General features: G+C 46.8%; 1 long non-coding RNA gene across 19 annotated transcripts in view; it reads right to left on the bottom strand.

The window, feature by feature from the left end:
* Window positions 1-26936, bottom strand: part of LOC110598729 (uncharacterized) — a 116339-nt gene that overhangs the window by 29311 nt on the left and 60092 nt on the right. For 16 of the 19 annotated variants that reach the window (XR_013435384.1, XR_013435381.1, XR_013435391.1 and 13 more), the window contains 4 exons: window positions 14584-14774; window positions 14317-14405; window positions 4709-4813; window positions 1916-2093 (listed from right to left, as the gene is read on the bottom strand). The exons of 2 other annotated variants lie outside the window; for them this stretch is intronic. This is a non-coding gene — a long non-coding RNA (uncharacterized LOC110598729). The remainder of the gene's footprint in view (window positions 1-1915; window positions 2094-4708; window positions 4814-14316; window positions 14406-14583; window positions 14775-26936) is intronic. One more of the 19 variants, XR_013435382.1, reaches the window with a different exon arrangement.

Raw genomic sequence — 26936 nt, 5'->3', positions numbered from 1 at the left:
TTATATACAGTAAAGTGCATGAATATTAAGAGACCAGCTCTAGGAAGTTTTATGTCTGTATACACCCAGATCAAGATATAGAATCCATCCATCACCCCAGACAGTTCCCTTAAGGCTCTTCCTGGTAAATACAGTTGGCCTTCCACATCTAAGTCTAAGGGTTCCTCGTCCCTGAATTCACCAATTGTGGATCAAAAATATATGAAAAAGAACTGTGTCTTATGGAACACATACAGACGTTTTTCTCATCGTTACTCCCTAACCAATGTGCACAACTATTTACACAGCGTTTACATTGTATTAGCTATTATAAGTAATCTAGAGATATTTATATGCAAATACTATGTCATTTTATAGAAGGGACTTGAGCAGACACAAATTAGGTATGGCACAGGAGGGTCCTGGAACTACAGCTATAGAGGGAAACTGCAGCTCCACGTTTCACGTGTGCATACCCCCAGACCAGGCTATAGAATACATCCAACGCGTCCCAATTTCCCTCATATCCCTTCCTAGTAAATACTTTCCCCATACCTAGTCTCAGAGATAGCTACTATTTTGATTTCTATCACCATAAATTAGTTTATCATGGAATGCATATAAATGGGGTCACTGTGCACCCTAGTTTCTCACTTCTCTGGCTCAGGATGAGGACTGTGAGATCCTTTCAGATTGTGACTGGTGTCTCTGGGCTCTGTGTTATTGCCAGGTTGTGTTCCATTGTTGCTTTGAACCCTTTGTTCCGTCCTTTCTGTGCACATATATTTCATTTCCTTCAGATAAATATAGGACAGGGGAGCTGCTCAATCTTAGAGTAGGTATGTGTTTAGGTTTTTAAACAGATACTCACAAATAGTTTCCCAAAGTAATCGAACAAATTTACACTTCCACTGGCAATGTACTGAGAATTCAGGTTGCTTTTGGCCTTTGTAACACTTGATTTCCTCAGTCTTTTCAGACTAGCCATTCTTGTGGAGGTCCAATGGTATCTCATTGTGATTTTAATTTAAATGACTCTGATGATTGATTCCAAGGACCTGTTCATAGGGTCATTATCCACCTGGATATACTCTTTTGTAAAGTACCTTGTTAAATGCTTTCACCCTTTAAAAGGAAAAGCAATTAGATTCCTCATCAGACGTATTATTGTCTTCTTACAGGTAGCTTGACCATTTACTTTTTAAATAATGCCTTTTAATGCAAAAAGGTACTAATCTTAATGTAGTTCAACGTATCAGTGTCCTTCCATGGTTAGTCTTTTGGGGTACTACTTGGGAAATTTGGGTATAAAGATATTCTGTCACATATATCCATGATCCATCTAAAATTAACTGTGTGTGTGGTATGGAGGTAGAGGGCAGAGCTCATTTTTTTTTTCTTTATATGAATATCAATTGTTCCAGCACCATTTTTTAGAAAGATAATCTTGTTTCTACTTGATTGCTGTACAGTCTTTGTTAGAAATCTCATGACCATGTACGTGTGGATATGTTTCTGGATTCTTCGTTCTATTTCATTAACTGGTCTATTTGTCTCTCCTTGCCCAGGGACAACATTGTCTTAATTATGATAGCCCTGCAGTAAGCCTCAAAATCTTTTCTACAGTTTTTCCTCAATATTTTTTTATAGTTTTCAGTATAGAGGTCTTGCACATATTTATTGAATTTATTATTATTTAAAAACACAAGATAAAAATTTTCTGTCTTAGCCATTTTTAACTGTATAATACAGTCATGTTAAATATATGCATATATGTTGCACAACCCAGATCTCTCACACTCTTTCATCTTGCAAAACTAAAATTCTACACCCATTGAAGAATAACTTCATTTCAGGCCCCTCATTCCTGGTAACACTTTGTACTCTTATGTTTCTCTGGGTTTCACTACTTTGGATTCTAGCAGGCAGTATTTACCTTGTTACAACTGGTCTATTTCACTCAGCATAATGTCCTTTAGGTTCATCCATCTTGTAGCATGTAACAGGATTTCCTTCTCCTTAAAGGCTGAATAATATTCCATCCCATGTGCATGCCATATCTTCTTTGTCCATTGATCCATCAATAAACATTTGGTTTGCTTCAGCCTCTTGGCCTTTGTAAAAAATGACATAGTGAAATGGTTGTGCAAAAGTTTCTTTGAGACCCTGTATTCCATTCTTTTGCTATACCCAGAGGTGGGATTCTGAAATCCTATGGTGATTTTATTTACTTATTTATTTTAGGAAACTTTAGAATATTTGTTATAGCAGCAGCACCATTTTATATTTCCTGTAAGTAGCATTTTTTAAAATCTCATTGTCCAATTATTTGTTGTAATATTAATAAATAGAATTGGTATTTTGCATATCAACCTTGTCTACACTGACACTTGCTGGATTCAGTTATTAATTTTAACAGGTTGTAGATTCTTTTGGATTGTCTATGCATACAATTATGAAATCTGTGAATGAAGATGGCCTTACCTGTTCCTCTGTAATATTTACATCTTTTATTTTTCTTGTCTTATTAAAGTAGTAAGGACCCCCAGCACAGTGTTGAATGGAAGTGCTGACAGTATATCTGTGTCCTCTTTGGTGTCAAAGAATCTCCCTCCTCATGGTCCGTGTTAGGAAGCAGAGCCTGCCCCCCCCCCACCTAGAAGCTGAAATGCCAGATACTCATTCTCCCAGCTTCCTTTGCAGCTGGGCATCGACTCCATCAGAATCCCCACGGAAAACAGAAGGCTCACCCACATGGATTCTGAGAGTTAATGAAAAGACTATCTGGGGAGATGTGGGCAGCGTTAAGGGAACCAATAAAGGATGCTGAGACATTCAGAGAATAACAACAGGAGGAAGCCGTTTCCAACAGATCTGGAAGGGGCAGGAAACAGGGTGACTCCAGTGCAACGAGTCTGGATCCTTGGAAGAGGGCTTCTCAGGGGGAGCTGAAGTCTTAGAAGGCTGCATCTACCTCCAGAAAACTATGCTGAAGGGAGAAAGGAGGAAGCAGGAGTGGAAACTCTCTGGCTTCTCTCTTCTTTTACCCTCCAGAGCTGATCACTTTTGTTTGGGAAGAGCAATCTGTGGGGATCAGCCCCTGCGGCACAAGAGGGCTAAAGGAGGGGGAAGCAGAGAAGCAGGGTGGGGAGGATGCGCTTAAGTCATGGCAATGGGGGAACGCAGAGTCCAGATGAGGGCCGATAGTGCCACTGGGGCAGGGGAGGCATGTGCTGTGGCAATTCTGCAAGCTACTCAATATCTGACCAATAATTTTCCCTTCTTTAGGCAAGCATTGAGTCAGCTTGGTCAAGACTAAGGACCTGAGTCGAATATTCCCCAAATGGTGGGCAACCTATCTCCCTTCCAAAAACACCTTAAAACCATCACACGCTGCCCACCACCTGATTCAGTCCACAGACCTTTCCTGGTTACCCCACATATCCCAACCTCGACCCCATGCACATCATGCATCTCCATGTTCCTCACCATATGCCAGCAACAGGTTGGGGGAGATGCACTTTAGGGATAATGAAAGCCCTAGGATTAATAGGGAAGGTCTTTCTCAAGCAAGAATTTTACTTCAAAATATTTTGGAGAAAAAATAAGTGCTTTTATTAATGAATAAATAATTTTACATGGAAACAATCACATATATTAAGAGCTGAATGCAAGTATGCCAGGCTTCTCAAAGCAAAACTCAAGTTTTCAAGGCAACTCCAGGCTTGACACAAAACATTAAAAACATCAGGATCTCTGATTCCTCTGCCAGTGTTGTGGAAGGTCCTTCCAAACATCAGTTTGCTCTGGGGTCATGGGCTTCCCAAGGGCTACTGTCACTATATAGCAATGAGCAGCTGGAGGGACAGCTAGTACAATCTGCCATTAGAATTTCACACAAGTGCCATGTCAGAAATGAAAGAGTGCAGTTGATTTCTATTAATATTGTTATTAGTATATTACAAAAGGTTCAGTAAGAGCCTTGTGCTGAACAGCCTGACCCTTGGAATGCTGGGCTTCTACCAATATGGCAATAACGATTGGTTGCTTCCAATGGGACATGCCCACATGGCCCCTGTATTAGTCAGGGCTCTCCAGAGAAACAGAACCCATAGCTACATCAAAAAGAGTTGGCTCTCATTACCATGGAGACCAAAAAGTCCCAAGATCTATAGTTGGCAAGTGAGGGACCCAGGAGAGCTGGTTTTATATGTATATGAGTGCATGTGGTTGCAGTTCAAGAACCATCAGGCTTGGAACCCAAGATGGGCAGATGTTTCCGTTTCAGTCCCAAGGTTAGAAAAGACCAATGTTCATGGCAGTCAAGTAAGCAATGGCAGCTCCCTCTCACTAAGCCTTTTTGTTTTATTTAAGTCTTCAGTTGATTAGATGAGGCCCTCCCACAATCTACTTCACTCAGTCTATAGATTCAGATGTTAATTTCACTCAGAAATACACTCACAGACACACCCAGAATAATTCTTAACTAAATATCTGGGCACCCTGTAGCCCAGACAAGTTGATATGTAAAATGAATCATCACAGCCCCATAATTACAGAAGTCTCATTGGTCCCTTCATCCATGCAGCTTGGAGATGCAACAAGACACAGCTAGATGAGTCAGTCTTTAATGCAGCTGCAATAAACCCCAGCTGCTCTTTCTCTCCTGATTTCATGAGGCCAAAGCTTCCACAAGAACTGTGGGCCGCAAAACCAAGTTCATCCCTACCTCTGCATCACCAAGGGGCCATCTGGTTTGTCCATGACTTTCCTGGTTCAAAGCAATGAAAGTATCACATCCTGGTAATTCCATCCAGTTGAATGTTTGGCCACCCTAAAATACAACCAGACCTTGGAAGTGAGAAGCTGCTAACTGCTATGCACCTTTTGGCTACTCTTATGGTTTGGATCTAGAAATGTCCCCTGAAAAGCACACTTTTTTGAAAGCAGAATCCTTAATGCAGCAAGGTTCAGAGGCAGGATTTTTAGGCAATGATGAGGGCTATAACCTCATCAGTGGATAAATCAATTCAATTAATTAATAATTTGAAGGACTACTTTTGGGCTAGTGGGCATGGATGGAGGAGGTAAGTCACTGAGTCATGCATCTGGGGACAGTGTCTTTTCCTTGGCTGGCTGTCCTTCTCTGTGCTTCCTGGCTCTCATGAGCTGGGAGGTCCTCCTCTGCCACCCTCTCCACCATGATGCTCGGCCTCACCGCAGGCCCAGAGCAAGGGAGCCCGCCAACCAGGGACTGAAACCTTTGAAAACCATGAGTCAAAACAAACTTTTCCTCATTTAAATTGTTGTTGTCTGGTATTTTGGTCACAGCAACAAAAAGCTGATTTGCATAGCTACGCATCCTGCCCTCTTCTGCTCCTAGATACAGGGAAGGAGGGACAGGAAAGCTTGCTTTCTTGCCTTTTATTCCATTTTGTAATGAAAACCCACTCATTTACAGGAAAAGTATATGCTTTGAATCCCCCCTTTAGGTCTAAAAAATTAGTTCTTAATAAGCCAAATCAATGAGGGCAATATGTGCTATACCACCCCAACTGTCTTTCCCAAGGAGATGTAGGGTTTGCTCTGGCTTCAGGTGGCATGGTTATTGTTCCCCAGGTTCCTCCCAAGGGCTACTGATTTGGGGGATAGCTTTTTGTTTGTTTTGCTTTGGGTTGTTTGGTTTTTGCAGTACTGAGGTTTGAAACCAGGGGTGTTCTACCACTGGGTTACATCCCTGGCCCTTTTTTTTTTATTATTATTTTGAGACAGGGTCTACAGTAAGTTGCACAGGCTGGCCTGGAACCTATGATCCTCCTCCCTCAGCCTCCTAAGTATCTGGGATTACAGGTGTGCACCACCACACTCAGCCAGTTTTTGTGTTTCTCAAGATACTCAGATTGATACCTGCTTAACGGTTCCCTCCAGCCTCATACAGCTCCACAGAGTTCAGTTCTGACATCTTCATCGATCCTGTGCCAAAGGGGCTTCAGAGCCATGCAGTCTTTACTAGGAAACCTTTGGTTGCCGGCCACCCAGGGAGCCTGCACACACCCCAACCCTCACTCCAGGGTGACACCAGAAACGCACGCACTGCACCGAATGAGACACTGAACAAAGAACGGGGAGGGAAAGCACAGGGCGAAGCAAAATGATGAGACTCTTTGCCACTTTCTTGTCTTCCTCAGATAATTTGGAGCTATTATATCATTGCGGCTGGTTTTTGTGCTTTCACAGGGGGGATGCTGCCGCCTGCTTGCACTCGTAGCCTCTCAACAAAGGAAACAGAAACCTCACAACATGCAACGAAGGCGGAAATGAACCTGCCGGGTGCATCTGATGGCCCTCTGTGGTGGAGTTGACCCTGGGCTATGAGGGAGCCGGGATGGCCTGAAGGCCCCCACACCGGCCTGCCCAGTCGTCCCGCCGAGATGGGACTGCACCTCCCTCCCTCCTGGACCTGTGCCACGCCATTGGGGTGACGCAATTGATCATTGATTGTTGCTGTTGTTAACAGGTGATCTGTGTGCAGGGTACCCAGTTCAAGAGGCACAAAAAGGGTGTCTATTCTACCCATGTCCCCACTCATCAACTCCCTTTGCAAAAGCAGCCGTGGCCTTTGTCTGTCTCTTCTGTCTCCGGAGAGAGCTCTGGAGAATTTCCTGATGCAATTACCCAGTTTGAGGGTTGCAGGAAACACAGGCTTGGGCTCGAGGAAGGAGAGCTGGAGGAGTCTGCCTGCTGATGACAAAGCCCTGAAGCAGGGCCTGGGTTCATTTGTTTGTTTTGGGGGGAGGGGAAGGAGGAGTTTATTTTCTTCAAGGAAAGTGTGACATGTCATAGGGGGAGAGAGAGAGAGAGAGAGAGAGAGAGAGAGAGAGAGAGGGAGGAGTAGGGAGGAGGGGAGGAGGAGGCAGCTCTGTATTGAAGCCATCCATCTTCTCAGCTCGCCCCAGGTCCAGTTCCAGACTGCAGCTGGTTCTCAGGGACGGACCCGGACTTGGCTAGTGAAATGTGGAAACCATCCTTCAGGCCTGGGTCCCCTCTCCTCTGCCAGTGGCTTTCCCACCTCTGTCCCTGGGAGCTTGCTTGCTAGTTCCTAGAGTGCTCTAGGAAAACTTGGAATCGTCTCAGCTGCTTTTTCTATCCCCTTAAATATAATTTTAGTATCCACTGGAATCTCTTTCCGCACTGTTTTACGGAGAGGCTAACTTGGTCTTCTGAAAACGAGATAGCTGCCTGCCCTTGCAGGCGGCGGGTAGAAGGGAGGCGCTCAATGAAGCCAACTTTCCAATCGTGGTGCAGAAGAAAGCGAGGGGCCTCTGGCAGTGAGGCCTGGGGAAGAGAGCCTGTCCAGCCCTGGGCCCTGGAAAGTGTGAAATTGCAGGACAGGACACAAGAGGCACAAGCTGTGGTGCATTCAGACCAGTCCTGCCCTTGTGGCCAGTCCAGGGCACTCTGCTAGCAGAGGCTTGATCTTAGAACCAGCTGTCAAAGACCTTGTCTCCCCACTCAATTTCCAATCTATCTGGTAAGAGCAAAGATCGCCTGTGCCCCGTCCACCACCCAGATGAGGGTTTCCTGAGGCCACCAGGGAACAGAGAGCATGCGTTGTGCCCTGCACTAACTGTAAGATCTCCAGTCTTTGAGGTGTCCAGGGGATGCTGGACCACAGGAGGCCTGGGCATGGCCTTCAGGGAGCACAGTGTAACTAACTAGACCACGAACAAGGTGAAAGGTACACAGATGACCTGGCTGCACTTTGATGGTGGCAGGAAAGATGCTGACAGCAGTCTGTGATGAGTTGCTTCGTGAACCCGAAGAGGGTCACTGCTGGAGCGGCTCCGTGGATGGGGGCAGCCTGCAAAGGCTTCTCAGAGAAGCTGCCTCATGGAGGGCAGGAGGGAATCGCATCACATCAGAGATAGGCAGCAGTCACCCCAGGACTCAGGGCTCACGTTCCCTGCCCAGCCACAGACACACCGGCACTGACATCTGGAAGAATCTGTCCACCGCCAATAGTGGGGCAGGTCTCATGTTAGAACTTCTGTTCTCTGTGCGTCGCCCACTTGTGTCCTGTGGAGTCTGTCCCCTCCCATTCCCCTCAGGAGGCTCTGTCACCCATCCCCTGCAGTAGCCCGGTGGTGGCAGCAGCAGGAGGTAGGGATGTCACAGTGTCAGTGTGTGGTCCTCCCACTGAGTGCTCTCCATCGGTGGCCCTGTGGCACTCTCCTCATTTGCCCGCAGCTAAATGACATAAACCATCTTTCCTGGTCCCTTTTCTTTCTTGGGCCCCCTCCCTTACAGGAGGGGGGAAAAAAGCCAGAGACACAGAAGAAAATTGCTGCTAATGTTCTGCCCCCCCCCACCTCCATCAGAGCTGTCATTTATAAATATTGAAGAGCCAAGTGTCGCTGAGCTTCCGAGTCCCATTGTGTGGAGGCTGCGCATCTCCCTCCTGCGTCTCCCAGGGCAACCCCTCCTGGAGGTGTGGGGGGAGGCCCCCTCCTCAGAGCCGGGCGGCAGGCGGGATCCCCTCCAGCTGGTCACCCCTGGGGCACAGACTCTCCTCCTCCTGGGGTAGCTGAGAGCCCCAGGAGGAGGGATGGAAGGAAGCTTCTGCAGGAGGCCAGACTTGGGGGAGGAAAAGGCAGGTGCAGAACCCTCAAAGGAAACCAGGATTCTCTGGAGGACATTTTGGAAAACAAGTTACTAAAATCAAAGGGATCTGGCACAAGGTACAAATAAAACGTGTTCATACCACCCTCTCCCACTGGCTCCAAGTAAGATCTCTAGCTAAAGTGAGAGAACTCAGGAGGTGCTTAGGAGCTCTACTATGCAGAAGTCATAAGCAGGGACACCCCAATTCCTGAGAACCAGCTATGCCCAGCTATTGTCACTCAAGCCTCCTGGATTCACACACCCAAGCAGAAGAAAGGCCAGAGTAGGAGGGGGCCCTGCAGTGGCCTTGTCCTCCATCTTAGAGGTGGGGCTGGGAGGGGTGGACTCCTGGTGACTAGACCAAGTCAATCCCACCATGAGTCTCTCCATCTTGGCCTCACTTTCCGGTCCTTCTGCTTCTGGGTCAGGATTTCCTGGCCCTGGAACCCAGTGTCCTCCCTGATCCCTCTCCAGGGTTGCTCTTATGCTTGGTGTTGAAGCTATACTCTGGACTGTATTTTGCAAGGGAAGGGGTGGCCCATCAGAGCGTGTGCTAAAAACCAGCCCAGCAGTGGCTCCAGCCCAGACTTGTGCCCACGTGAGCATGGCATGGATTTCCATGTATTACTGCCATTTTTTTTTCCTGCCATTACCAGATTTTTATGCCACACTCAGCTCCCCTTCCTAATTTCTGTTCTACTTCCCCAACCCTGGTGTACCTTCAAATTCTCGTATCTCCAGAGGAAGAGAAGCCCTTTCTCTCTGGGCTCCAGGTCTGCCCCACTTGTCCTGTCTTTTCTCGTGTACCTGATCCACAGCACAGACCCCGTGTCCTGTGCCACAGGATTACTCCGAGTTAGCGGCTTGTTGTTCCCGATGCCTTTGCATTTCCTGAAGCAGCTCCTCTAAGACAAGCTGGCACAGTTTCATGAACATCTGTGGTCTAGCTGGGCTTTGCCATCCTACCAGGCTTGAGGAGGAAATGAGCAAGAAGCCCAGTCTAGCGAGCCCAGGGCTCCAGGGATTCCCACTCAATTCCTTGTCTTTTCCAGGCTGCCAAGGGCTTTCATTTTTACTCCAAAAGACTGGAAGCTGTTGCTCAGAACGAGCCCCTCAGCTTGGTTCAGAACGAGCAAGACGCAGCGCCTTGCCTCCCTACTCTGCCAGCCGTCTGATGCCAAGCGCTGGGTCTGGGAGTCAGGGTCGATGAAGGGAATTCCAGCCCTGATGGAAAGACTGCTGAACTCTCAAGTTAGTGGCTTTTCATCCTGCTCTCAATTTGACAGCCAGATCAATGCTTCCTTTTTTGCAACAACTTCTGCTCTCACCCTGGGCAGCTCATAACTGGCAAAGAGACTTTCTCTTAAAGCCACCTCCATGCGCTTGACTGGGTTTCTTTGAAAGAGGAGAGGATCCTAACTCTAGTGGTCATTTGGGCCTCAGGAGTCATGATGGTATGATCCCAGCTTTTTCACGGCTGTGACTAAAAGTCCCACCAGAACAACTGTAGAAGAGGAAAAGTTTATGTGAGGCTCACAGTTTCAGAGGTCTCAGTCCATAGAAGGCCGGCTCCATTCCTCAGGGCTCAAGGTGAGGCAGGACATCATGGCGGAAGAGTGTGGCCGTGGGAAGCAGCTCACATGGTGATCAGGAAGCAGAGAGAGAGAAAGGTCTCCACTTGCCAGATACAAAATATATCCCCCAAAGCCACACATAGATGCCCACCTCCTCAGCCTCACCTACCACTTCAGTTACCACTCAGTTAATCCCTATCAGGGGATTAATTTGCTGATTGGTTAAGACTCTCACGACCCAATCATTTCTTCTCTGAAACTTGTTGTATTGTCTCACATGTGAGCTTTTGGGGAACACTTCACATCCAAACCTTAACACCACCAAAAAAAATAAAAATAAAAAAAATAACCCTGAACAATGAATATATTCTAGGAGAGACTTTCACCTTCAAATAAAAAGAGACATAGGAAGAAGGGACAATGTATGTCTATCAGAGGCAAAGGGTTGGGAAACACAACTTACACATCAAAGATAATGAATTTGTTAACCTATTGATTTTCTACCTCTTTCCCTTCAACCATCGGTTCACCCATATTTTCCTTTATCTATCCCCCTTACTCTCCTCCAACATCCCCCCAACACACACACCCAGTACACATACACACACATTTTAAAAGAGGAGAAATTTCCACCAGTATCTCAGATTTTTTTAATGCCATTAGGAGAATGGATAGGTATAATCAGAGATACTAAATGCAGGGGGAGAACAAAAGTATTTATCCAGAAAGACTAAGCTCCCATGAGTTACAACAACTAGAAGAGAGAAAGAAAGCCAGGAGAGTGAGAGCTACAGGGAGAGAATGGGGAGGGATTCAGTGGAAGGTTCTGGAGAGCTACAAGAGAGAAGAGAATTGAACAGAACAGGAAGAGCTCTCCGTGGCCGCTGTGGGTCTGGGATCATGTTCTCTTTAATGTTCTTCAGAAGGTTCAGGTAAAGTTTGGAAGTCTTTTTATATTGCCATTTGGCCAATATCTATCTGTGTCTCCTTAAAAGCAATTCTACACCAAGATGAAGCTGAAGATCCACAACAATTCAACTATTACATATTCAGAATCTTTTGAACCTAAGACACAGTTCACATGTACAAAAAAAAAATTTATTTTGGTATTGGGGATTGAATCCAGTGGCACTTAACTAATGAGCCAAATTCACATCCCATTTTGTGTTTTATTTAGAGCAAGGGTCTCACTGAGTAGCTTAGACCCTCTCTAAGTGGCTGAAGCTAGTTTTGAACCCGAGACCTCCTGCCTCAGCCTCCTGAGCCACTGGGATTATAGGCATGTGCCACCACACCAGGCTGCCCGTACAATTTTAAAGTTTATCCTAGTCCACCATGGCTACACAACTACTAGAATCACATTTGTGAAGGGGCAGAGATGGGCCAGGGTGTGGGGGCTGGGGCAGAGTAGTTACCTCGAGTGACTCTGAACGGGTCAGGCATTGGTATTTTCTCAGGGCTAGAAAGGACTCCAGTTTCCCAAGAAAGTCAATTTTACTGAGGCAGGATGGAAACAAATTTCTAGATTCTTAAGAGATTTTTTTAAAAGTCTCTTGATTCAGTGATCTCACACAATGCCACCTGGAACATCCTGTTCCAAACCCTGTCTTCTCCTGCAAATTGTAATTCTGGCTTCATGTCATCTCCTTGATTTCTTCAGCTTTGAGGTTGCGCTGAATGAGCCATATGGGGCCCTGGGATTTCTTCTGGCTACAGATACATTTATCCCATAATGAGATGAAGAAGCAGTTTTGTCTTAGGAGTCTAGTGTTGGTACTTGATGATTTAAAATAAAATTGTCACATCTGACCTTTTTTAATCCAGTGAAGCTGGATGATCGTGAACTTTGAAAGTTTCAGTAGTGTTACCAAAAAAATTTTTTTTAAAAAAATTAAAAAGAAATCTTCTCTTACCTCAAGTTACCCCCATCCTATTTTGTTCCAATATTTTATTATGAGAAAAGTCAAGAACAATGCAAAATTGACAGAATTTTACAGTGAAAACACATATACCATCCAATTTTCCCATTAATATTTTACTAGACTTAGCCAAGGGTGTTGGCGCACATTTGTAACCCCAGCAGTTTGAGAGGCTGAGGCAGGAGGATCCCAAGTTCAAAGCCAGCCTTAGCAACTTAGTGAGGCCCTGTCTGAAAACAACAACAACAATAACAACAAAAAAAAACAAAACGGGGTGGAGGAGTGGGGAGGCTGGGGATGTGGTTCAGTGGTTAAGCAAACTTGGGACCCCTGGTACCAAAAAAAAACCCTTTTTTTTCTTTCTTTGACTAGACTTGCATTATCACCTTTCTTTTCCTCTGTCCATCCATCAATCAGCCTATTTTTGATGCATTTCCAAGCGAATTGTGGATATCAGCCCACTTTTCCCTAAGAACTTCAGCTTGGATGTCATTAACTAAATTTTAAAATTCATTACAGATTTCTTTTGTTTTGAAGTAAAGTTTACAAATAAGGAAATGCACATATCTCAAGTGTACCTTTGCTAAATGTTGACAAACACCTGTCATAACTCATATTCATATCAAGAAACAGAACTTGGCCACCAACCCAGAAGATTCTCTTTTGCCCCTTCCCCATCTTCTCCCTCACTCCCACCAAAGCAACCGCCTTTCTGGTCGTGTGTGTGTGTGTGTGTGTGTGTGTGTGCGTGTGTGTGTGCGCGTGCGCGCGCGCGCGCACACGCGCGCACGCACACTCAACAAATGATCTTATTCTGTTCTAGAACATTACATAAATGGAACCGTGCAGTACATTTCATTCTATTTTAATTACATCTTCATTGTAGGAAATACCTGGGCATTTTTTTTTCCTTGCATGGATTTAGAGAATGGGATCTGCTTACTTCCCCTAAAGCCCAGGTTCTTGAGCCATTCCTCATTCTGATGGACTCTCCCTGTAGGCTGAGTCGTTTAGCAGAACTGTCCACTACAGGAAAGGCCAGTAGAACCCAAGGAAGCTGCAGATTATGGGAGCCTCGTGGCGAGTTCCGCTGTCCTACCTTAATTTACGCGCAATGTTGGCTTCATCAGCAACTTGGACCTTTCAGAGTCCCCAGGGTCTGCTTAGGCTGTGCTCAAGGTAGGGAAGCAAGGTGACAGGCCCCTCACTTACTTAGTCCCACATAAACCCAGCCTGGATCCCCATTCGCTGGACATCCCATCAGAGCTGAAAAGCGAGGGCCCTGCAGCATTTGTGACTGGGGAGAGACGCCTTGTTTTCCTTGTTTTCCTCCTGCGCTCTCCAGGAGGGATCAGCTGAAGGAAGGAGCTGTCTGCTTTGCCAGTGGTGTAAGACCACCCACAGCACAAAACAGGAAGCAGAAGAAAGTAAACAGACCAGATTCTGAAATGCGCTCATCAGTGCAATCTGTCCTCAGAACGTATTTTTTGCAACAAGACAGCGTCAGGACGCAACTAAGCGGAAGGATCTAATCAGCTAGCCCCGATGACAGCATTACAGGGGGAGAAGAGGCAAGCAGATGGTGGCAGGTCCACACAGGCGTGTCAGGGCAGGATGCCCTGCCTCAGACACAGCACTGTCAGCTCACATAGTCACATTACTTGCCTGTATGTGGATTTTTTTTCCCCATCAGTCATTGTTACTACAAGTTCTGGGCTGTGGAACTCCACAGGGATAGTGGCTGTGGTGGTGGTGGTGGTGATGATGATGATGTTGATGTGGGAATAAAGGAGACAAAGAGTGAGAACATTGTCAAGTCTCCCAGGGCAGCCAAATGCAGACCTCCCTCAACTTGTGATGGGAAGCCCTTTGCAAGTTGAATATATCATGAGTCAAAAATGCATTTAAGTCAGGCATGATTGTGTGAACCTGTAATCTCAGCAACTATGGAGGCTGAAGCAGGAGGATAGCAAGTTGGAGGCCAGCCTGGGCAACTTGGCGAGACTCCATGTCAAAATGAAAAAGTAATCATGATAAAGGACTTGGATGTAACTTAGTGGTAGAATGCTTGCCTAACACATGTGAGGCCCTGGGTTCAATTCCCAATACTATACACACACACACACACACACACCACACACACACACACACACTCACACATGCATGTAATATATCTAACCTACCAAGTGTCAGAGCTCAGCCCCACGGCACGATGTTCAGTGTCAGCTGCTTCCTGCTGTGATCACATGGCTGACTGGGAGCTGTGGCGTTGCTGCAGAACATCCCAAAAGAGGATCTCACTACATATTGTAGCTCAGGAAAAGACCCAAATTCAAAATCAGAAATACAATTTCTACTGAAAGCATATCACTTTTACACCATTGTAAAGTTGAAAAGTCATAAGTTAAACCATTGTAAGTTGGGACCACCTGTATTTATTGAGCACTTACCGTATTGTAAGTAGAGTTGGACACTATGGACTCTATGAGTGGAAGCCTCAAAAGCTCACTGATTGGAGGTACTCTGTCCACGTGAGCCCAGCCAGCCCAAATAGTCTTGCGTCTTCGTCATCAGGATTCTTTTGAAACTCCTGCCTAATCTCAGGGGTAGGTGAGGCTAGATATTCATGGCAGAAGCTAACCTGGAGAAGAATAAATGCAAAAAGAGGGAAATAGGGAGAAAAGAGTGGGGAGGAGGCCAAGGGGGAGGAGGGGCAGAGAGCTCCTTCCCCTCACGAGGCTAATCGAAGTCGGCCTAATGATCATAAATGTGGAGGCCCAGATCCTGCCGTGACAGGGCCACAGGTGCAGGGATGGCCAAAGGGCAACATCTACAGGTTCAGAGCTTCTGGTCTGGAGCTGATCAAAATGCTCATGGAGGTAATTAGAGAGCAATTGGGTTACCAAGGATGGATTGGGGGGTGTCAGGGGTTGGACATGTTGCAGCTCCAGGATCATGTGTCCTGGAGGCCTGAACCAAACCGTGAAAGCCCCTGATTCTCTGACTAGGCTCCGAGTCCTGCAGGCCCAACTCTTGTGCAAAACCATCACAGCAGCTGGAGCAGTTGGCCATTGAGGAGGCCCGGCAGCCTTACTGGGAGGCCATGCGTTGGCCAGTTCAAAAGCAGGAGAAGTACTTTTTTCTATGTCTTCTTGGCAGTGAAGTCTCAATTTTGAGTCTTGGTTCTCCTCGGATGCTGCATTCACCAGTGTGCAATGCCACATGCACTGTCCCCGAAAATACTTGTCCTGATATAACCAAGGACAACAGTTTATTCCCTTTCTTCATCCTTACTAACTTTGGGACCTCCTTCTCTTTTAACACAAACACAGGAAAGTGAAGAGACGTAAATAGCTATTTATTGATTGATTTTTAATGGTACTGAGGATGGAACTCATACACTAGGCAAGCTCTCTGCCATGGGTGACAATTCCAGCCCTTTGGATTTTTATTTTGAGACACGGTCTCTCACTAAGTTGCTAAGGCTAGACTTGGACCTGTGATCCTCCTTTCTCAGCTTTCCTAGTTGCGGGGATTACAGGCATGCACCATTGTGCTGGGCAAGACTTGTGTGTTTAAAAATTAAGGCGAGAGAAGGGGAGAGTCGGATGAGCACAGCCCACCTCCTGTCCTCTCTGTATGATAAAAACACATGATTAAGGGTCATGCTAAGAATCAAACATGTTTCAGATGGAATACACAGTAGGGATTAATGACTGCTCTGAGCTCCCAGGGAGAATGTCAAAGCCAAGGACTGACCCCACGGTTCCATGGTGCTCTGGTCTCACTGTGTCCCCCCTGAAGTCCAGGTACTGTATCCTCGATTTCTCCAGGTGGCAGTGTTGGGAGGCGGGCCTCCTGGGTGGAGCCCTGGTGAGAGGATGGAAAGGGCTGGCTGTTCAAGAAAGCAGCTCGGCCCCTTCTCTCCCCCACCTGCGCCTGTCTGCCCTTCCACTTCCCACCATGAGTGGAAGCAGCACGAGGCGATCACTAGGAGCTGAGCAGATGCTGGCGCCGTGCTCTGGGAGCCCCAGCCTTTAGAACCGGGATCCACAATAAACCTCCATTCTCGTGGGGCACAGTGGCGCAGCCTGTCATCCCAGTGGCTTGGGAGTCTGAGGCAGGAGGATCAAAAGTTCAAAGCCAGCCTCAGCAACTTAGTGAGGCCCTAAATAACCCAGGGAGACCCTGTCTCTAAATAAAATACAAAAAAGGCTGGGGATGTAGCTCTGTAATTAAGTGCCCCTGGGTTAAATCTCTGGGTAGAAAAAAAAAATACCCTATTCTATAGACTCAGATATTAAGTGCTATTCCACTGAGCGACAAGCCTAGCCCTGCAGCTCTATGCCCCCACCTGGCTTCCTGCTACCCCAGCCTGGGACAGCTGCCTGCACCAGGGAGAGGCCGGAATCATCAATGCTTGGATCACCAGATGCCACCACCACATGCCTCAAGGGCAGAGTCATGGAGAAACAACCTCACCAGGGCTGGACCCCAGGGGCACCCACACAGCATCCGCCGCCCCAAGGATGCAGCCAGATTTACCTCCCCAGGTGTCTCTAGCTGCCATTAAGGGACCTGTTGAGCTCAAGGTGGTCTCGTGCCCCCGCTACCTGATTGTCTCCCTATTGCTACTCCATGCTCCCTGGAGGCCGTGGTGACTCTAAGTGGGGTCCCTGCCCTTCCAGAAGCTGCAGTTCAAAGCACCTTGCCTTCCCTGACCATTTAAAGAGCAAGGACTGTCATATCAGTGCTCAGTGAAGCATTGCCAATTAAGTCTCTGGGAGGCCGCTCGTGGGAGGGCTGAAAAAAAGCAGCCTCCACCTGGGGATGCTAAGGGACCAGCTCCAAAGAGGGGATGCTGGGCCACTGATTGTCATCTTTAGCTCATGTGTGAGACAGGAGCGTTCAGAGGTGAAATGACGGGGTTATGAGCGCCTAACCTGACCAGAGGACTAATCACCTGATAGGAACTTACTGTCACCAGGGAGGGCGTGGCTAGAAGTGGGTCCCTGGGGGCAAGCCTTTGGGTTTTAGACTTTGTCCCTGGTGAACGGAGCCCTCTCTGCTTCCTGGTTGCTGTGTCCAGAGCTGTTTCCCTTTGCCACGCCCTAATGCCATGATGTTCTGCCTCACCTTGGGCCCAGAGCTGTGGAGTCAGTCCACTGTGGACTGAACCTCTGAAACCGGAAGCCAAAATAAACTTTTCCTCCTCTGCATTGTTCTTGTCAGGTCTTTTGGTCACAATGAAAAAGTTAGCTAAGACACCAATGTTTACCTTGGGTCATCCTATATAAATACGCCAGAACTAATGTAAAAACTCAACTTCTTCCAGGCAATTGAACCCCTAACCAGCCCACATTCTCCCTCTCTCTCTCTCTCTCTCTCTCTCTCTCTCTCTCTCTCTCACACACACACACACACACACACACCTGCCCCCACTGTGATCCTTTGTACCATCATTCTCAACCCTGCCTCTCTACCTGAGGTAGCTCACAACATTGTTCAATAAAACAGCTGCAGAGTCACTCATTTGTGACCTCTGGGTGTGCCACCATGTCTGAGTTACACTTTGCTCATCTGCATCAACATCATCCCTCTCATCAAAGAGCCTCCGAAAGGCCCTCGAGGTGTTTTGTGTTGGGGAACTTGGTGCTTTTCAAGGCAAATGGCAGTTATTCTAATGGAGCAGAGCAGAGACCCAATCCCAAAAAGAACATTCTCAAATGCTACTAATTAGATTTGAAAGGTGTGATGGGATTTGCTTTACCTAATATGAAAAGAGGTTCTGTTCCCTGCAGCTCCCATGGCTCTTGGGACACAAGTTGGGGAAGGCAAACCTGCAGCACAAATGTGGAGGGGGGGTAGGGGGAGGGCAGGAAGCCATGCCAGGACGAGGACCAGCCACAGCGGGGACCATTTACCAGGAGATTCGTAGGAGCCCATGGTGTTCCTTCCTCTTCCACTAAAGCCAGAGAAGGATCCTCCCACAGAGAAGAGGGCCCCAGAGACTCAGGAGCAGGCCAGGAGGGCTTCTGCCACATGTGGAGTTGTGAGCTCAGGGGGTGAACAGAATTTGGGGAGACACAGCAGGAGATCCAGAGGGCACCTCAGAAGTGAGCTCTTCCAGGCCCCCCAAGTCCGACCTAAAGAGGTCGGAATCTCAGAGCTTGTGAAGTCGGCGGGTGCAGGGCAAGGGCTGGGTCCTAGGCCTCTGGGCTCCATGGTGATCCTTCCCTCACAGCACAGAGAGGTGCTGCAGTGACAGTCCAGCCCCAGGAACAAGCTGTGACAGAAGCCTCCCCAGTATGTCGTCAAGTCTCCAGCCCCAGGACAATGGGGGAGCTTCTTTTCTCTCCTTTGAACATAGAATCCTATGGGGATAGGTCCCGGGGGACATTGAGTTCTCCAGAAAAATCTGTCTCCAGAGCCAGCAGAGTCCGGGGGAGTGTGACCACTGTGAGACGTTGGGAAAGACCACCTCCAGCCCTGGAATTAAGGCCCTCTGTGCATTCGACTCATTTCTCCCACACACCACCTCTGTCACCCTCCCACCCCACCAGACTGTGACCTCAAGGGCAGAAACCGTGTACAGTGTGCTAACCCCAGGCCTGACCGGGCAGAGTCCAGTGTGGGTGCTGGACACGTATTCAGTCCACCTTGGTTGGGTCAGCTGGTCAAAAGCAGCTGGCTCAGTGGAGACCTGGATACATCAACCATGGCAGTAGTCCCCCAACATGGAGAGACAGCCCTTTGGCCAGAGCAAGGACAGAGAAACGAATTTGAGGGCTGAGTCCGTCGTGGGAGAGTTGCCTCTTTTAAGGGACAATTCGAGCTTGAAGGAAATACCATTTCAAAAGCCTTCAGGGATTTACAGGGTACCTAGTAGCCCGTGTAGACTTTAGAGGGGCTACAGCTGAGTCACAAAATCGGGCAAACTGGACTCTAGCTTTGGAGAGTCACGTGGCCTAAACCAAATGCCTGCAAGGGCTACGGTGCAGATCTTGAGGAAGTTCAAAACTCAGAAGGTCCTTCCACCTGCCTTTCTCAGAAGCAGCTACTGACCTCTACTCTGCTCCTGGCTCCATCCAAACCCAGCGGGAATCCAAGATCAGAGGCAGCAACAGGAGCCCTACCCTGGGGTGACAGGTGTGGCCAGCTGTGGTCCTCCCAGGACTCCCAGGCAAGAGAGCCGATGGGACTCCATGGTGAGGGGTCTGGGCTGGTGAGGCACGTAAGAGAGGAGCAGATGGTGTCGGATGTCTCCCGCCAGGACTGCACTGTCACCTGCGCCTGCTGCCTTTGCAACGGTTTTGTCCATTTCTCCTCCCCTCCCCCCAGGGGACACACAAAGTGTACTATAAAGAGCCGGGTTCTGATCCCAGCTCTACCCCACGCCATCCCCAGCTGTGTGACCTTGAACAAGGCTCCCAAACTCTTTAAGCCTCATCTTTTTCATCTGGAAAAGGAAGATAAGACCTTCTCTCTCAGGTTCCTTAGGAGGATAAAGGGAACTACTAAAACAGATGTGCCCTTGGCCCATAAGAGGCGCTCAGTGAGGGCTTTATTTCCTGCATCTTCCTTTGATGGCCTCTGGAAGGCTTAGCGTTGCCTTTGGGAACCCCTTTCCCAAACTATGACATGATGAGGAAAGACGGGAGGAAGCAAATAACATTTACCAAGAATGTGCAAGGCTGGTACCAGGCTGCATGTCTCTAAGGCTCTGCTACAACTCTCTCGACACAGTTTGCAAGTGGGGAGCTGCATGCTGCTTTCAGTCATTAGTAAAGGAGGAAGAGGAGGGGCAGCTAGAAGAAGAGACAGTGCACAAGTAGAGAGGAGACCACAGCACCCGACCCAGCCCTGTGCCTGGCGGCCCCTGTGTGTGAGCAGAGAGCAGGGTCGGGGAGGTGCATACTGGTCACCTCTGTACATCCATGGCTGAGCTGCAATTAAGCATATTGGATGACATATTTGTTATGAAAATTTACCTAATGAGCTACAAGATTATTTTCTAGCACCAAAACAGTATTATCATAAATATTACAAATTAAATTAGGCCACCTTTGCTAAATCAGACAGATAATAAGCGTAATTGAAATTCTAATATACTAACGGATTCCAGCCCACTTGGTTCCTCAAGATATACTTGTTGATTCGTGTATTTGCTTTGGACCTCGGGGGCTGGAGAGGAGGGAGCTCATCTGGTCACCTGTCAATCCAGTTGTCTTGATGACACTCTCCCCAGGAGTAAAGTGGATCTACATGTGTAATGTGGTGTATATAGTCTTGTCAATTAGGGAAGCTACTGGATGATTCTCCATTTCAAAGCGACTCCTAGCTTCGATTCTTTGGCAATATTACAGCATTCCCTTTAACTAGCAGCCTGAGATGGATTTTCACTTTTGACATTTTCATCTGTAGTTTGAAGGAAGAACATTTTCTGTGGGAACTGGCCAGGGCAAACAAGATGGTTTTCTTGATCATCATTAAAATGTCGAAGCCCTACTTCAAATAATTTATTTCAGAAAAAAAAAAAAAAAAAAACCTTGGTCTTCTCTCTTTTAACTACTCCTTATCTTAGCCGTTCAATCCAACCACTATTTGAAAGAATCAATTTTTTGTTTTCAAATAAATGCACTTAGACAATTTCATTTTCACTGGCACAGAATGGGATAGAGTTGGAAAAAAGTCATTTTTTGGAACTGCAGGCTTTTGTTAGGATGATGGTGTGGGGGGCTCTTCTGGGTGCTCGGTGTTCTGCTTCCCCTTCCCCAGCACAGAGGAAAACCCTTTCTCCCAGGCCGCCTGGAGAGGAGGCTGAGGCCACAGGAATGAGCTCTCCCAGGGGGCTGTGGGTGGAGGTGCTGTCATTTCCAAGCCTGGTTCTCTGCCATGGGGACTTAGGGATCCTGCGTTCCAGATGTTATATTGCAAGATGGAGACCTCGGTGAAAAGCTTTGTTGAATCAAACACTAATAACTCATGAACGCCATTATGCAATGGTGCTGCTTCAGATTGGGCTAACATCTGTGGAGCTTCTCCCACATCCCATACGGTACCGTAGCTGAGGATGAGGAGCGAGCAATCTGTCTCCCCTCATCCCTAATCATCTGATCTCCCACCCAATTCTGGTGACATGTTTTCATGGAGAAAGCATTCACTTCTTGTTTGTTTTTCTATAACCTCTTCAAGAACTTTCTTCTTTGGTGGATCACTCAGCAATAAAGAAAGAAAGCTTTTTTGACATAATGAGAGAACTATTACAGGTTTAGTATGCCCAAGACTTCAATCCTTGAGATAACCTAACAGATAAATATGATCATCCCCATTTTACAGATGAGGATGTTGAGACTCAAAGAAGTTAAGGAACGTATCTGAGGCATGTAACTGGGTAAAAATAGAAGCCAGAGTTTAAAACCAGAACTTTCCAATTTCAGTCTCTTTTTCCCCCTTTTGTCTCTTGACAGTCATATTAAAATAGAGTAGAATTCACAGGATGATGTGATGAAGGGTCTTCTTTATGATTCTTCAAGCCAGACAAGCCTCAGGCTGGGGATAAAGAAATGAACAAGACATAATCCCTGCCTTGAAGGAGCTCACACGAAGATGTCAGGTTCTCCCCACACCCCTCTAATTAATAGACTCTGCTTTTTGGAGTCGTTCTAGGTTTACAGAAAAAAACAAGTGAAAAGCACAGAGTTTTCACACAGCCCCTCTTGTCCAGCCTGTTTCTAACCTCCACTGCTCCCTGAGTTGATGCAGTGTGTTTGTTTTAACTGATGGGCCAATATTGATACATTTTTTCCTTTTACATAAACTTATTTCTATACAATGTTCTAAAGATATCCCTTTGTTTCCATGTAGGATTTTTTTTTTCCGTTTCGTCTTTTCATTTTTTAATTATAACAATAGGTTCCCTTAATTTTTTTTTCAGGTATTTTTTATCTGAAATTGGCCATGATTTAAAGAAAAAAGAAGACAGAAACAAACGTCATGCCCAAAGGACAGGGTGGAGGCGGGGGTGGGGGGAGGAAACAAAACATTAAATATGAAAATTCTCAGAGACAATGCACTTTTGCACACAGAAATGTTATAACAGAGATGGCTGCCCTGAGGGGTCACGCACACACACTTGTGTATAGCCTTACACGTGTGTATGTCTTGTCCAGCAACAGACACCACGGCAGCGAGGTAGCCAAGTCCACTCTGTGTGTGTGCCCTGAGCTCTCCCTTGCCCATGACGCCCTTGCTTAGGGGTCTCTGTGAGAGTTTATGCTACCTTCTTGGTGAGGTGAGGACCCCCTGCATGGCCTGTGAGCCAGGTAGGAGCTGAGCAACGATGGGAGCCCACCTGGGGGAAAGGCCAAGTTGGCGAGGCTGTGGCCATGGACCGGCGGTGGTCAGTCAGTCCTGTAGAAGCACAGGGACCACCGTGGTGTCTCGGAAGCAAATGCCAGGCTCTGTGGGATCAGCTGGGTTGACTTAGAGACTCTGTTCACATGATGCCTGAGGCCAGAGGTCAGCAAGGTGTGGTGGCAGGGACAGTTCCCCCAAGCCCACCGTCAACAACAGCTCATCCTTCAACTTGGTGCTCACTGAGTCTGACTCTGATAGAAGGCCAGAGTGCAAGTTGGACTTGAAGTGAGTTCATCCATTCTATCCTCTTTCTCTTCTCCCTATCATCTTATTCCTTCTGCTCCCCAGGATTCTAGAACTTTCCAACAGTGACGGCAACATGGCACTAGATCCACGGTGTGGCAGGGAAGGATTTCCAGAAGTCTTGCTGCAGCTTCTGCTCTGAGAACCCCCAATTCCTGCACACTCCCTCCCTCAGAAACCCCAGAGACACAGAAGAAAGGAGGAGTTTGGTCCATTATTACCAACTAAAGCCTACTGCTTACACTAGAGCTCATTTCTTTGTGCCTTACACTCTAAGGGTTTGGACAAATGTATACTGACACATATCCTCCATGACAGCAGAAGTCAGAAAAAGGTTTCATGGAAGAAAAAGTTTCTATAGAGTGGATTTTCCCATGGACCAAGAACCATGAACAAAACCAGAGAGGAAGGAATACGCAGGCAGCATTCAAGAGAGAATGGGAATGTTGGTCTGTCTTAAGCTGAGGGTTCATCTTTGGAAATCCTATGAACAGGAACATTTATTTGGCACTATCACATGTCAGGCCATTGCTAACCATTTTACATGAATATTTTATTGAATCCATGGAACAATTTGTAATATAGATGTTTTTGTTAATATTTCTAATTAATAAGTGTGCAAATTCAGGCATGGAAGGGGATTTTAAAACTTCTCCAAAGTGACACAGCAGGTATTTGGAAGGTCTGGGATGCAAACACAGGCAGAAGGCATCCTGGTTCCTTTGTCTCAGGTGCTCTGTGGCAGTGTCTCTACGGAAAACCAAAAACAGAGCAGATACGTGGAAACAGTAAATTTGGGGCCATGTGAGGTTGACTTGGATATTATACAAAAAAAAATTGTTTTCTTTTTGCAATGTAGTTTTCAAGAAAAATATATACTAGTATTTCCTTCTAGTAGGTATGCAGTAGAAAACAAAGGAGAGGTATGGACCCACAGAATTGTTCCTGCTGCGTAACAGCTTATCTAGGCTACAAAACACCAAACTCAGATTAGGGAAGGACATGATAATATCCTATTTGGGGATGTTACCCGAAGATGACATGTCAGAGAGATCGGGGAGAAAGGCCGAAAGCTAACAGAGCCCGTTAGAAGGCACTGATGTCACCCCTGTGCTGGCCAGAAGAGGTGTCAACGGGAAATGGCAGCTGTGGGCATTGAAATGAATGGGAGGTGAATGTAGAAACATGATGGGAGAACTGACCAGTCGGAGATAAGGAGGAAGTCTGGAGGACTCACAGGTAACCACAAGAATGGTGGAAGTGTTTTTCTGAAACCCTAAAGACCACAGGAGAGGAGAGGGTCAGAGGAAGAACCGGGGCTTGAAGAGAGAGCTCTTGGACTTCAGCTGACCAGGGGGCAGCCATGGAAGTTTCCAGAAGGGCTGGAAGGGGTCCAGGTAGAGCTTCAGACCTGAGTCACCTCGGCAATAGAGAATGAGTGACCACGAGCAGAGAGGGAAAGAGATGGGATTGGTGTCCCAGGACGGGCCCATGCATGGGGGCAGAAAGATGTCAGCAGAGGCAGGGGGGGTGTTGGGGAGGCAGCAGGGGTGCCAGGCCCGGGATGAGTAAGGGTTTCACAGGGACATTGAGACAAAACTGTCAGCTACTGCATCAGCCTGGGACCAAAGGAGACAGCGGGAAAGGGCCTTCCGAGTCCTGTAACATGAACTAAAGAAGAGACACGAGGGAAGGAGGGCTGTGTGGGCCACCGGCTCCGGAGCCAGGGGTCCTTCTTTTTTCTTTCTTTATTTTTTATTGTTGGTTGTTCAAAACATTACAAAGCTCTTGACATGTCATATTTCATACATTGATTCAAGCGGATTATGAACTCCCATTTTTACCCCATGTACATATTGCAGATTCACATTGGTTACACGTCCATTTTTTTACATACTGCCATCCTAGTGTCTGTTGTACTCTGCTGCCCTTCCTATCCTCTACTATCCCCTCTCCCCTTCCCTCCCCTCCCCTCTTCTCTCCCTACCCCCTCTACTGTAATTCATTTCTCCCCCTTGTTTTTTCCCCTTTCCCCTCACTTCCTCTTGTATGTAATTTTGTATAACAATGAGGGTCTCCTTCCTTTACCATGCAATTTCCCTTCTCTCTCTCTTTCCCTCCCCGCTCTCAACCCCGTTTAATGGTGATCTTCTTCTCATGCTCTTCCTCCCTATTCTGTTCTTAGTTGCTCTCCTTAGATCAAAGATGACATTTGGCATTTGTTTTTTAGGGATTGGCTAGCTTCACTTAGCATAATCTGCTCTAGTGCCATCCATTTCCCTGCAAATTCCATGATTTTATCATTTTTTAGTGCAGAGTAATACTCCATTGTGTATAAATGCCACTTTTTTTTTTTATCCATTCGTCTATTGAAGGGCATCTAGGTCTTGCTATTGTGAATTGTGCTGCTATGAACATTGATGTAGCAGTGTCCCTGTAGCATGCTCTTTTTAGGTCTTTAGGGAATAGACCCAGAAGGGGAACAGCTGGGTCAAATGGTGGTTCGATTCCCAGTTTTCCCAGGAATCTCCGTTCTGCTTTCCAAATTGGCTGCACCAATTTGCAGTCCCACCGGCAATGCACAAGTGTACCCTTTTCCCCACATCCTCTCCAGCACTTGTTGTTGTTTGACTTCATAATGGCTGCCAATCTTACTGGAGTGAGATGGTATCTTAGGGTGGTTTTGATTTGCATTTCTCTGACTGCTAGAGATGGTGAGCATTTTTTCATGTACTTGTTGATTGATTGTATGTCCTCCTCTGAGAAGTGTCTGTTCAGGTCCTTGGCCCATTTGTTGATTGGGTTATTTGTTATCTTATTGTCTAATTTTTTGAGTTCTTTGTATACTGTGGATATTAGGGCTCTATCTGAAGTGTGAGGAGTAAAAATTTGTTCCCAGGATGTAGGCTCCCTATTTACCTCCCTTATTGTTTCTCTTGCTGAGAAAAAAACATTTTAGTTTAAGTAAGTCCCATTTGTTGATTCTTGTTGTTAACTCTTGTGCTATGAGTGTCCTATTGAGGAATTTGGAGCCCGACCCCACAGTATGTAGGTCGTAGCCAACTTTTTCTTCTATCAGATGCCACGTCTCTGATTTAATATCAAGCTCCTTGATCCATTTTGAGTTAACTTTTGTGCATGGTGAGAGAAAGGGATTCAGTTTCATTTTGTTGCATATGGATTTCCAGTTTTCCCAGCACCATTTGTTGAAGATGCTATCCTTCCTCCATTGCATGCTTTTAGCCCCTTTATCAAATATAAGATAGTTGTAACTTTGTGGATTAGTCTCTGTGTCCTCTATTCTGTACCATTGGTGCACCCGCAGCCAGGGGTCCTTGAAGCAATACAAGACGTGCCTTTTCTCAGGGACCAAAGGCCCAGAAAGATAGATTTGCTGAAAGCTGCTGTCCAGATATCAAGGGAACAAGCAGCCTCAGGGCTCAAGTGACTGAGAGGATGAGATGGAGCAGCTGGTGCTAAAGAGGCAGCAAGAAGGGCTTGGTTCCTGGAACACTCCAGAAAGTGCTGTGGTGGCGTGAGCCATCAGTCAGCCTGGAAAGAAGCCATCAGGGCTCAGCACAGTGGGGGGAGGGGGCTGAATTTTTCCTGTGTTATATGTTTTGAATTTGATTCCAAGTACAATCATTAACTATTTGAACAAATTGAGTATTAAAACTAAGATGTACAGAAATGCTGATTAGGACCGAACCCCAAGACTAGAATGAGTCAGGCAGCTCCAGGGGAAGTGGGTTTGGCCTCTCAATAGCAGCCTTATGTACACACTGCATCCGGCTGGACTCTTGTACACAGCACACACACACACACACACACACACACACACACACACACACACGTTAGATATGGCGCTTGGTTTTCCTCTGAGCAGAAAATATGCTTAGGAGGCTTAGTTCCCAAGGCCTGGCTCCACTTTTAACTCCTTCCTGAGTTGGGACAAGAAAAATCAATCAGAAGCAAAGACTGAATCTCCTCCTCCAGCCCCTTGACCTACTTGTCCTCCTCCTTCTCCTCCTCTTCCTCTCTTTCTCTCCCTCCTCTTATCTTCTTTGTCTTTGGTCTTTTTCATCCTGTTTTTTAAAGGTCTTTGTGTCATATGCAGTACTTTTAACAACGTATTAGAAGC

Source organism: Ictidomys tridecemlineatus, chromosome 2, assembly GCF_052094955.1.
Source record: "Ictidomys tridecemlineatus isolate mIctTri1 chromosome 2, mIctTri1.hap1, whole genome shotgun sequence".
Lineage (NCBI taxonomy): Eukaryota > Metazoa > Chordata > Mammalia > Rodentia > Sciuridae > Ictidomys > Ictidomys tridecemlineatus.
This window is presented reverse-complemented; position numbering and strand designations above follow the sequence as displayed.